The 11,148-nt window shown below is 37.4% G+C and overlaps 1 pseudogene; it reads left to right on the forward strand.

The window, feature by feature from the left end:
• Window positions 1–2,486: 2,486 nt before the first annotated feature.
• On the forward strand, window positions 2,487–6,312 carry LOC119621570 (myosin light polypeptide 6-like; annotated as a pseudogene).
• Window positions 6,313–11,148: the final 4,836 nt, after the last annotated feature.

An 11,148-nucleotide genomic window follows, 5' to 3' on the forward strand; every position in this document is an offset into this window, starting at 1 on the left:
TTCCCTCATGCCCCCATGCTATTTGATTTGGTTTGGCTGTATTCCCCACCCAAATCTCATATTGAATTGTAGCTCCCATAATCCCCACATGTCATGGGAGGGACCTGGAGGGAAGTAATTGAATCATGGAGGGTGGGTTTTCACATGCTATTCTTGTGATAGTGAATGGTTTTATAAAGGGCAGTTCCCCTGCACACGACTCTTGCCTGCCATCATGTAAGATGTGCCTTTGTTCCTCCTTCACCTTCTGCCATGATTTTGAGGCCCCTCTCAGCCATGTGGAACTGTAAGTCCATTAAACCTATTTTTCTTTATAAATTACCCAGTCTTGGGTATTTCTTTATAGCAGTATGAAAATAGACTAATACACTCTTTTTGTGATATTAAGTAAGTTCTCATGAGATCTGATGGTTTTATAAGGGGCTTCCCCCTTTACTCAGCTCTCATTCTTCTCCTTCCTGCTACCATGTGAAGAAGGACATGTTTGCTTCCCCTTCTGCCATGATTGTAGGTTTCCTGAGGCCTCCCACCCCAGACTTGTGGAACCATGAGTTAATTAAACCTCTTTTCTTTATAAATTACCCAGTCTCGGGCAGTTCTTTATAGCAGCATGAGAATGGACTAATACAGAAGGGAACTTTTGTAACCTGAAGGGAGGTATCTATCTATATACTCAATGGTGATTGACTAATGCTTTTCCCCTAAGATCAGGAACAAGGCAAGGATATCTGCTCTTGCCACTTCTATTCAAGATCGTACTGGAAATTCTAGCCAGGATGATTAGGCAAGAAAAATAAGTAAAAGTCATGCAGATTAGGAAGGAAGAAATAAAACTCTCTTAATTTGCAGATTATGTGATCTTGCTTATAGAAAATCCTAAGGAATCTACACTGAAAAGCCATTAAAAGTAATAAATGGCTTCAGTAAGTAATAAAAGACTCACATATTTCCTTTGGCGGATGCCAAGGTTTAGAAAAACAATGACTTGCAGAATACAATATCAATACACAAAAATCAATTGTATGCATGTACACTAGCAATGAACAATTCAAAAATAAAATTAAGAAAACACTTCCCTTTACAGTAGCATTAAAAAGAATAAAATATTTAGAAATTTAACAAAAGTACAAGACTTAACACTAAAACCATATAGCATTGCTGAAAGAAATCAGAAAAGACAATAAATGGAACTATTACTTATGTTCATGAATTGGAATGATTAATATTGTTTAGATATCAATACTCTCCAAATTGATCAGTGCAATCCCTATGTAAATCCCAGCTGGCTTTTTTGTTGTTGCAGAAATTGACAAGCTGGCTCTAAAATGTATATAGTATTGTAAGAGAGCTATAGTAACCAAAACAATTTCGAATAAGAATAAAAAATTTTTGAGAACTCACACTTCTCAGTTTCAAAAACTTACTACAAAACTGCAATAATCAAGACACTGTGGTCCTGGCATAAAGATAACATATGAATCACAGAAACAGAATTGCAAGTCCAGAATTAAACCTTCACATTTATGGTCAAATAATTTATTAAGGGTGCCAAGACAATTCAATGGTAAAATAAGTTTTTTCAACAAATGGCGCTGGATCAACTGGATATTTACATGCAAAAGAATGAAATTGTATTATTATTATTATTATTATTATTATTATTATTATTATTATTTTGTGAGTCAGGGCCTTGCTTTGTTGCCCAGGCTGGAGCGTGGTGGCACAGTCATGGCTCACTGCAGCCTTGACCTCCTAGGCTGAAGCAATCCTCCCACCTCAGCCTCCCTGTCAAGTAGCTGGGACCACAGGTTCATGTCACCATGCCCGACTAGTTGTTTACTTTTTTTTTTTTTTTTGTAGAGATGGGGTCTCACTGTGTTACTCAGGTTGATTTTCAACTCCTGGGCTCAAACAATCATCCCATGATATCCTCTCAAAGTGCTGAGATTATAGGTGTGAGCCACTGTGCCTAGCTTGATGTTGGATTCTTAATTCATACCATATATAAAAATTGACTAAACATGGACAATAGACCTAACTGTAATACCTAAACCTATGCAACTCTTAACAAGAAAACTTATAGGAGTAAATCTTTGTTACCATTGGTAATGTTTTCTTAGATATGACACCAAACGCATAAGCAAAAACAACAAAATAGATAAATTGGACTTAATTAATTTTTAAAACTTTTGTGCCTCAAAGGATGCCATCAAGAAAGTGAAGAATGAATTACAGAATGGTAGAAAACACTTGTAAATAATATACCTGATAAGGGCCTGGAATCCAAGATATGTAAAGACTTCTTACAACTCTTTAGTAAAGAGACAAATAATACAAGTAAGAAAGGGTGAGAGGGTTTGAATAGGTGTTTTTCCAAAGAAAATATACAGATGACCAATTTTCACATGAAAAGATGGTCAACATCCTTTATCATCAGGGAAATGCAAATCAAAACCACAATGAGGTACAACTTCACACCTACCAGGATGGCCAAAGGGAAAAAGACAATAATGCATGCTGATGAAGATTTGGAGAGACTGGAATTCTCAATCATTACTGGTGGGAATATAACCTAGTGTAGCTACTTTGGAAAACAGTTTGGCAGTGCCTCAAAATGTTAAATAATGTTAAATAATGTTAAATGTTACCATATGACCCACAAATTCCGTCTATAGGTATATAGCCAAGAAAAATGAAAATATATAGCCACACAAAAATTTGTGCACAAATATTCATGGCAACATTATTCATAGCAACCAAGAAGTGGAAACAAGCTGTTCATAATCTGATGAATGGACTGAAAAAAGGTGGTACATCCGTACAATGGAATATTATCCAGTCATAAAAAGGAATGAAGTACGCAGATGAACCTTGAAAACATTATGCTAAGTGAAAGACGCTGTCACAAAAGACTATGTATTGTATCATTCCACTTATATAAAAGGTCCAGAACAAGTAAATCCACAGAGATAGAAAGTAGATTAGTGGTTGCTAGGGGCTGGTGGATAAGAGGAATGGATAATTAATGCTTATGGGTACAGCATTTCTTTTTGGGTCACGAAAATTTTCTAAAATTAAATAGTGGTGATCATTGCATAACTGTTAATATATAAAAACTCACTGAACTGTATATTGTAAAAGGGTGGGTTTTATGGTATCTGAGTTTTATCCAAATAAAGCTGTTATTAAAAACCATGTAGTCATCTGAAAAATACAAAACAAACATTTGATGAAATTCACTACTCATTTGTGATAACTTTTTTTTTTAAGTAAACCAAGAATGGAAAGGAGCTTCCTTAAGTTGATAAGGATAACAAAAAAATCACAAACATTATTCTAAGTGAGGAAATAGTAGAAGCTGTTCCTTTACACTCAGGAACAAGACAGAAATGCCAACTATCACCTTTGCTCTTCAGCATTATACTGGTAGTGTTAGACAGAAGTAAGATTAGAAAAATAAATTAAAGGAAAAGAAGAAATAAAACTGTATTAGGGTTCTCCAGAGGGACAGAACTAATAGGATATATGTATATATGAAAGGGAGTTTATTAAGGAGAATTGACTCAAAGGATCACAAGGTGAAGCCCGATGACAGGCCATCTGCAAGCTGAGGAGCAAGGAGCAGTAGTGGCTCAGTCCCAGTCCCAAAGCCTCAAAAGCAGGGAAGCTGACAGTGCAGCCTTCAGTCTGTGGCTGAAGGCCAGAGAGCCCCTGACAAACCACTGGTGTAAATCCAAGAGTCCAAAGGCCAGAGAACCTGGAGTCTGATGTTCAAGGGCAGGAAGCGTCCAGCACGGGAGAAAGATGAAAGCCAGAAGACTCAGCAAACCAGCTTATTCCACCTTCTTCTGCCTGCTTTTTCTACCGACACTGGCAGGCGATTGGATACCGCGCACCCACATTGAGGGTGGGTCTTCCTCTCCCAGTCCACTGACTCAAATGTTAATCTCCTGTGGCAGCACCCTCACAGACACACCAGAAACAATCCTTTACATCCTTTAATCTGGTCAAGTTGACACTAATATTAACCATCACAAAAACTGTCATTATTTTAAGAGAATATGATTGTTTACGATACAAAATCCCAGCAACCTAAAAATTATTGGAAAATAAGCTAGTTTAGAAAGGTAGCTAGATGTAAGGTTAAGACACAAAAGTTAACGTATTTTTATATACCAGTATAAAAACCAGTAAGGATGAGTTTTTAAAGGGTCATTTTTTTTTTCACAGCCTCTTATTAGTATTCTGTAAAATTCTGGGAAAAAGTTAGATATTACAAACCTCGTGGTGAAAATTACTTTCAGATTCTCAATTTTGACTGTACATGAGGATCACCTTGACAGATTAAAATATATCCCAATGTCCAGGTCTTGCCCAAGCAATTAAATCAAAATTTCTTATATGAGACTCAAGAATTATGCCTTGTAGAGCTCCCCAGATAATTCCAGTGTGCAGCAAAGGTTAAAAAGAGTAGAGGATTAATCTCATTTATGTTTTTCTGAGATGAAGTAAATGTTATTAGCATAGTATCATGTTCAGATGAACTTGTATTGAATGCAGCATAAAGGATTACTTTTATACAAATAAGTATCAACAGTTTGATTTCCTTTTAATAAGTCCTCATAATTCAGTATTTTCTGGATATTTCTAAGGAATTAGAAAAAGGGATGGGAGAACATCTCATGACAGCAGCCTTCACTCCAAGGTCCCTAGCTGTGTGTGTCAACAGGCTTTGGGTCTTCTTAGTATCCCCAACAAGAGCATTTGCCAATCCAAATCATTTTCTTCCGAGATTCATGTCCTGGGTGTCTCTGGAGATCCATTGCCTTCCCTTTTCTTTTGCCCTTTTGTCCCCCAACATCACCTTCTCAGACTCAGGAGCCACATTTTTGTCACACATTATTATACCTTTTCATAAACACCTTCCCTATCCTCACTTTCTCACCCTTGATTATGGTATTCTCACTATTCCGTATCATATTTCTAGGAGAGACATACTACCTCCCAGCCACCTCCCCACTCTATTTCAGCATTCCTGAGAATCCTCAGGAGAATTCTTGGAGCCTGCTCAAGTTTTGGGGATCCACGTTCAATGAATTTCACTGAGTACCCTATTTAACAATGTTACTCCAGCACTCACAATTTTACTTTATTTTTTTCTCATAGCACTTATCTGATATCATTCATGCATACTTTATTTATTTGTTAGCTACCTGTGTTCTAAACTAGAATGTGTGTTCCATAAGGACAAGGACTTTTTTTTTTTTTTTTCCACAAACAAAAAAGTGCTGGGTCACAGCTTGTCACCAGGATATTTGGGAGAGACTGCGGGTGAAGCAGGTTGATCTGGGGGTAATATTTGGAGTTCATTTTTGAACATGTTAAGTTTGAGATATATGTATATATACACACACATATAATCTATTAGATTTAACTAATTTTAAAATAGTTAAAATATTACTTTTTATTAATATATTTTTATATTTTATTAATTTTTAATGTATTAAATTTAACTAATATTTAACCATATATAGATTAGATTAGTTAAATATGTGAGACTGGAAGGGAAGGGAAAAATCTAAACTGGAGGTAAATATTTGGGAGTATTTAGACTAAATATGATGTTTAAAACTGTAAGACTGGGCCATTACTCTAGGAAAAGGTGCCACAGAGCTAAGCAATCAAGGTGTGTGACTTCACTGAGGACCAGACCACAGAATTCAAGGAGGTCTTCTAGCTGTTTGACTGAACAGGTGATGGTAAGATCCTGTACAGTCAGTGTGGGGATGTGATGAGGGTCCTGGGTCAGAACCCCACCAATGCTGAGGTGATTCAAGTCCTGGGGATCCCCAAGAGTCATGAGATGAATGTGAAGGTGCTGGACTTTGGGCACTTCCTGCCCATGCTGCAGGCTGTGGCCAAGGACAGGGACCAGGGCCTATAAGGATTATGTTGAAGGACTTTGGGTATTTGACAAGAAAGGGAAAGGCACCATGATGGGCACTGAAATCTGGCAAGTTCTTGTCACACTGGGTGAGAAGATGATAGAAGTAGAGTTGCTAGTGCAGGGCATGAGGACAGCCATGGTTGCATCAACTGTGAAGAGCTTGTCCATGGGGTGCCACATGGCTAAGGACCTTCTCAGTCTCCCCAGAGCCCGTGCCTTTTGATGTGGGAGACTTTGTATCTAGCCTGAAGGCTTTCTAGGCTCTCTTGTCACAGCACCTTTCCTATCTTGTCTCTTCTGAATGTTTGGTCCGCTTTTACCAAATAAAGTTGCTCTCTCTGCGCCCCCTGACAAATAAATAAAACTATAAGACTGATAAAGATTACTAAGGAATTGGGTATAGATAGCAAAGAGATGTCCATGACTAAAACTTGGGGACTACTGATGTTAAGAGGTTGGAGCACCAGTGAGGTATATGGAAATAAAAAGATCATGATATCCTGGAGGCCATGTAAAGAAACTGTTTCCAGGAAAAGGGATTGACCAACTTTGTCAAATGATGCTGGTCGCTCAAGCAAAATGTGACCTAAGAATTGACCTTTGAATTCTGAAATATACAAGTCATGGGCGACTTTGGAAAGAGCAGTTTTAGAGAGAATGCTTTGGAAAAGCTAGATTGGAGTTGGAGCAATAGATTTGGGAGGAGAGGAATTGGAGAAAAATTGGGGAGGAATACTGGAGTGGTTTTCTCGAATAGAAGAGAGGGGATGCGATCTCTTGAGGCTTAGCCTTAAACAGGAACTGTTAAAATCCTCAAAAAGATAATCAGGAAAACTTATATAAAAACAAAGTCATTTATTATTAATCTCCCCAGCAAGAGAAAACCTCATTAAGAACAGAACATCAACAATGTACACAAAATAAAAGTTACAGAGTGTGTGTTTTGGTTTTTTTTTTGTTTGTTTTTTTTGTTTTTGTTTTTACAGGACTAGATCTGGTGTTAGGATTATAAATTGGGTGATTTCTCTGGGATGTCTTTTGGAAATGGGGAATGAATTGGGCTAAATGGTTAGGGGGCAGTCATTTTTAATGGGCTTGGGAGAACAGAGCAGGGCATGCAGTGTTTCTTCGTTCTCTTTTCATCTGAATTCCGAAACTTGTAGTCTTCTCTTTCCAGACCATGTTGTGGTGTGTTCTTGCTTATTCTGCAGGATTGGTAATTTTCTGATAGATAGGATTGTTAGTTTGACTTCCATTTCTCAGACTGTTTTTTGATCATTCTCTGGTTGAGGCTCTGTGATTGATAATTTTGGTGATCTATCCAGATCTACATTTTTGTTTGTATGTCTTTTGTCATATTGATAGTCATTTCAGTTTCAACAAATGCTATTCTTTCTTGTTGCTTCTGCTGCATAATTGCTTGTTAAATCATTTGATGAGACAGTGAATGCGTGGCAGCCTTTAAGGTAGAGATCACATATTTGAATACAGCACAGTTTGTAATTCACTTTTAAGCCTGGAACAAAACAAGTCCAATTAAAACAAGAGAACAGATCCCATTCCCAATCTAGAAAGCTCACAGGATGAGATATGAGTATGTTAGCCAAATCACCTAAACTTTTGATTTGTTTACTATTCCTTAGAGTAATATTAAAGATTCCAAAATGGTCTGTAGAGATGTAAATTCAAAGTCTTTCCTTAAAATGGCACATGTCTGCTTTGAGAGGCTAATAATATATTCAAGGCTATCTTGTTTTGAACCATAACCTGTCCAGTCTCAAAACGTCTCAGATGAGGAGCTCTATGGTCTCAGAGACATTGTCTAGCTCTTCCATCAATCTTTGAACCATTGTGTTGTAGTATTTACCATATTTTTTAGGCCTATAAAACAATTAAGATGCTCGAGGACAGAAGAAAGAAGCACAGAATCTCCCCTTAGTTGTTAAAGTTTTGAGTCTCCAACTGAGGCTCAGTCTATCCTTCTTGAGTTCAGTCATATTTAAACATCTCATCTCCCTCTCTCTTTTTTTTTTTGAGATGGAGTCTCACTCTGTAGCCCAGGCTGGAGTGCAGTGGCATGATCTTGGCTTACTGCAACCTTTGCCTCCCGGGTTCAAGCAATTCTCCTGCCTCAGCCTCCCAAGTAACTGGGATTACAGGCATCCGCCACCATGACCAGCTAATTTTTCTTTTTTTCTTTTTAGTAGAGATGGGGTTTCACCAAGTTGGCCAGGCTGGTCTCGAACTCTTGACCTTAAGCGATCCACCCACCTCAGCCTCCCGAAGTGCTTGGATTATAGGCGGGAGCCACTGTGCCCGGCCTATTTTTTTAATGAGGGAAAATTCATGTGCCAAATAGAACCAGGTTGATGTCAGGAGCTGTCTGGAAGGCAGGCATGAGTTTGGACATGCCTGTCCAACTTGCAGCTAGTACTCAATGGGCTTTTGTACTGCAATTCTAATGCGTGTCATTGGGGGCAGTTTAATGATCTGTTTTCAGACAAAATATCCCTATGGGATGGTATAATTGTGCCACAGGGGTGTGGTGCCACTCAGAAAAATTGGTTTGGTATCAGAAAGTGAAATCAACGGTAGATCAAGAGTAGATAAACAGATAGATCTTTAGTACAAGTATTAAGTTGAACTTAGTGGTTAGCCTTTATTGTGGGATCTGTAAAAATGAGTTCAGCTTCTACTCGTGCACTATTTATTTCTTTGTCTTTTTCTAAACTCTAATATTGGAAAAATTTGTGAGGGCTACCTCCTATGCAAGGTGTTCTGGTTTTCATAACAAGTGTGATCTGATGATGAGTTTTTGAGTTTTGGTTGTCTGACCTGTTATGGTGTTTGCCATCTAAAAATCTGGGTAGTAGTTGATTTGTATTTTCAGGAAACCAACTGGTTTTTTAGCAGAGACTGATAGTAATAGTCACTAAGTGTTACCCAGAGGAAAGTGTTTATAAACACAATTAGTTTGATTGTGTGATTTAGCCATATCACGAGTGAATTGTAGCTAGATACTGATTCATTCCAAGGAGTGATTAGGGATGCACAGAGTAGTATTAAGGAATGTTATCAATTAAAAGTAACAAATGTGTGTTAGCAATTTAGAAGCTTAAACTAGGAGAAAATAAAGCAAATAGCTAGGAAAATAAACAAAGGAGCATGCAGGTTAAAAAAAATGGGACATGGGATATGAGTTTATTTATGGTTTCAGTTATCTGGACCTTGTTCTGTGAGTCTTAAGAAGAACCTGTCTACAGCAAGAAGTCATCTGTTTGTCTGAAGGTCTGTGGAAGATGTTATGTACTTCTGGAAGATGCCTGGATAGCTTAGCTTTAGATCACCCAAGTGTTCAGATTTCCAAGTAGAACAGGACATTTGAAATTTTGAAACAAGGCCAAGTTGTTACTTGAAGTTTGACCAATGTGGGCTTTCAGTGGTATTCAATAATGTTCTTTCCAATGAGCTTCAAAAACAGTCTTTCTTTGAAATCTTTATCTCAGCAATGGATGAGAAAAGTTATGTTGTGGAAGAATAGCTTGAACCTGTTGATGATGTGACTAAATATACCAATTTAGTCTCTTATAAGAAGTTTGGCTAATTTCAATTTTGTCATCCCTTTATCCTTTCTACTTTCTTAGAATATTGAGTATAATAAGGGCAAAGATGCTTTTTTTTTTTTTTTTTTTTTTTTTTTTGTAAGTGCCAAGAACTTACAAAATTCTTGGGTGGCAGTTGCCATTAAATGTTTTTCCCTGTCCCTAGATTACTGTGAATACCCATGTAGGAAACATAAAATCTAAAATCTCTTTGTATTGCAAGAACAATTACTTTTCTAAACACAACCTCTGCAGCAACCTGCCTGGGAAGCCAAACCATTCTAAAATGCTGAAAACATTTTAGAATAGTTGGAATATGGTCAATAACTGCTAGCTTCCCTATTTTTTGTCCCTGCTTCCAATTCGGGATCACCCAGAGAAATCCAGATACACTTCCCAAACCAAACACATAAGATGCCTCATTTCTAGTTGGCCCAGCTTCTCCATGCCAACAACCTCTAATCAGAGCATACTTGAAGCCTTTCCTGTTTTTCATTGCAAAGCTTTACCCTTTCCTGCCTGCCTTTGAATCTCTGCCGAATGCTAGTGACGGTGGTGATTGCCTTGCCGTAGTAAGCTGAATAAATTGACTGTATTTTTTTCTCAGTTGGGTGGTCTTTGTTTGTTTATACAGTAGATATAGTTACATCAGAGTCTGTAAGGAATTCCATGATTTTCCTTTAACAACGAGGCTGAATAGTCCTTGAGAGGATTATGGAAGACAAGAAACTTTGTGATACCAATAGTTCCCTTGGGCACCATATTTGGTCATTTTTAAAGAAAACTTTCTTTTTATTTTTGAATAAGATGGATCACTGGCTTTTGCCATGGACCTTTTGTTGGCCATATCTACAGGTATCATGATCTTTCATTCCATATGCCTGGAAGAAGCAGATTGATTGGTAATTTCAAATGACATTAGTAAATCCTCTTTTTGATGGCCTGTTTTCTAGGTCTCATTTAAAGTATTCAGCAATACTCCATGGTTCTTTTATGCCAAAGTCTTTTGTTCTAATTTACTTTTTCTATTAGATCTACTACATCAGATTTTAGTCCATTGATGAAGACAGGACAAAGTTCGCTTGATCTCATTTTTTACATTAACTCCAGAATTGTGTTTAAAGACCCGTACAAGTTGATTTCTGTAGTCATCAATAGACTCCTTATTTTTCTTGTTTATAGGACTGAATTTTTGTTCAGTCTTTGGCAGGGGGTAAGTTTTAGTCTTTAAAAGTTATTTACTAACTTGCTTTGCTATATTCAGCCCTTTCCTGTTATTGAGAACTAGGTTTTTTTCAGATTGCCTTCAGCTTCTTGTCAGCCTGCACTATTTATCCATTTTAAAAGACAATGGATTGTCTTATTAAGATGAATCAATTGAAAAGTATCAGTTAGTACATGTCTAATAGACTTCTGAATGCACTAAGTTTAAATTCTACTTGCACAGGGCAATTTTCATGCTTATTAATCTCCTCCTGAGGGATTCTCTGAGGAAAAGGAAGTCTAGAAGCAGACCGGGAAGGCTAAAAGAGTGGTGCAAAGACAGGTAGGATTAAGTAGGATAAAAGGAAACTGATGTCTTATGGAGAACTGTAGATC

Source organism: Chlorocebus sabaeus, chromosome 21 (genome assembly GCF_047675955.1).
Source record: "Chlorocebus sabaeus isolate Y175 chromosome 21, mChlSab1.0.hap1, whole genome shotgun sequence".
NCBI lineage: Eukaryota > Metazoa > Chordata > Mammalia > Primates > Cercopithecidae > Chlorocebus > Chlorocebus sabaeus.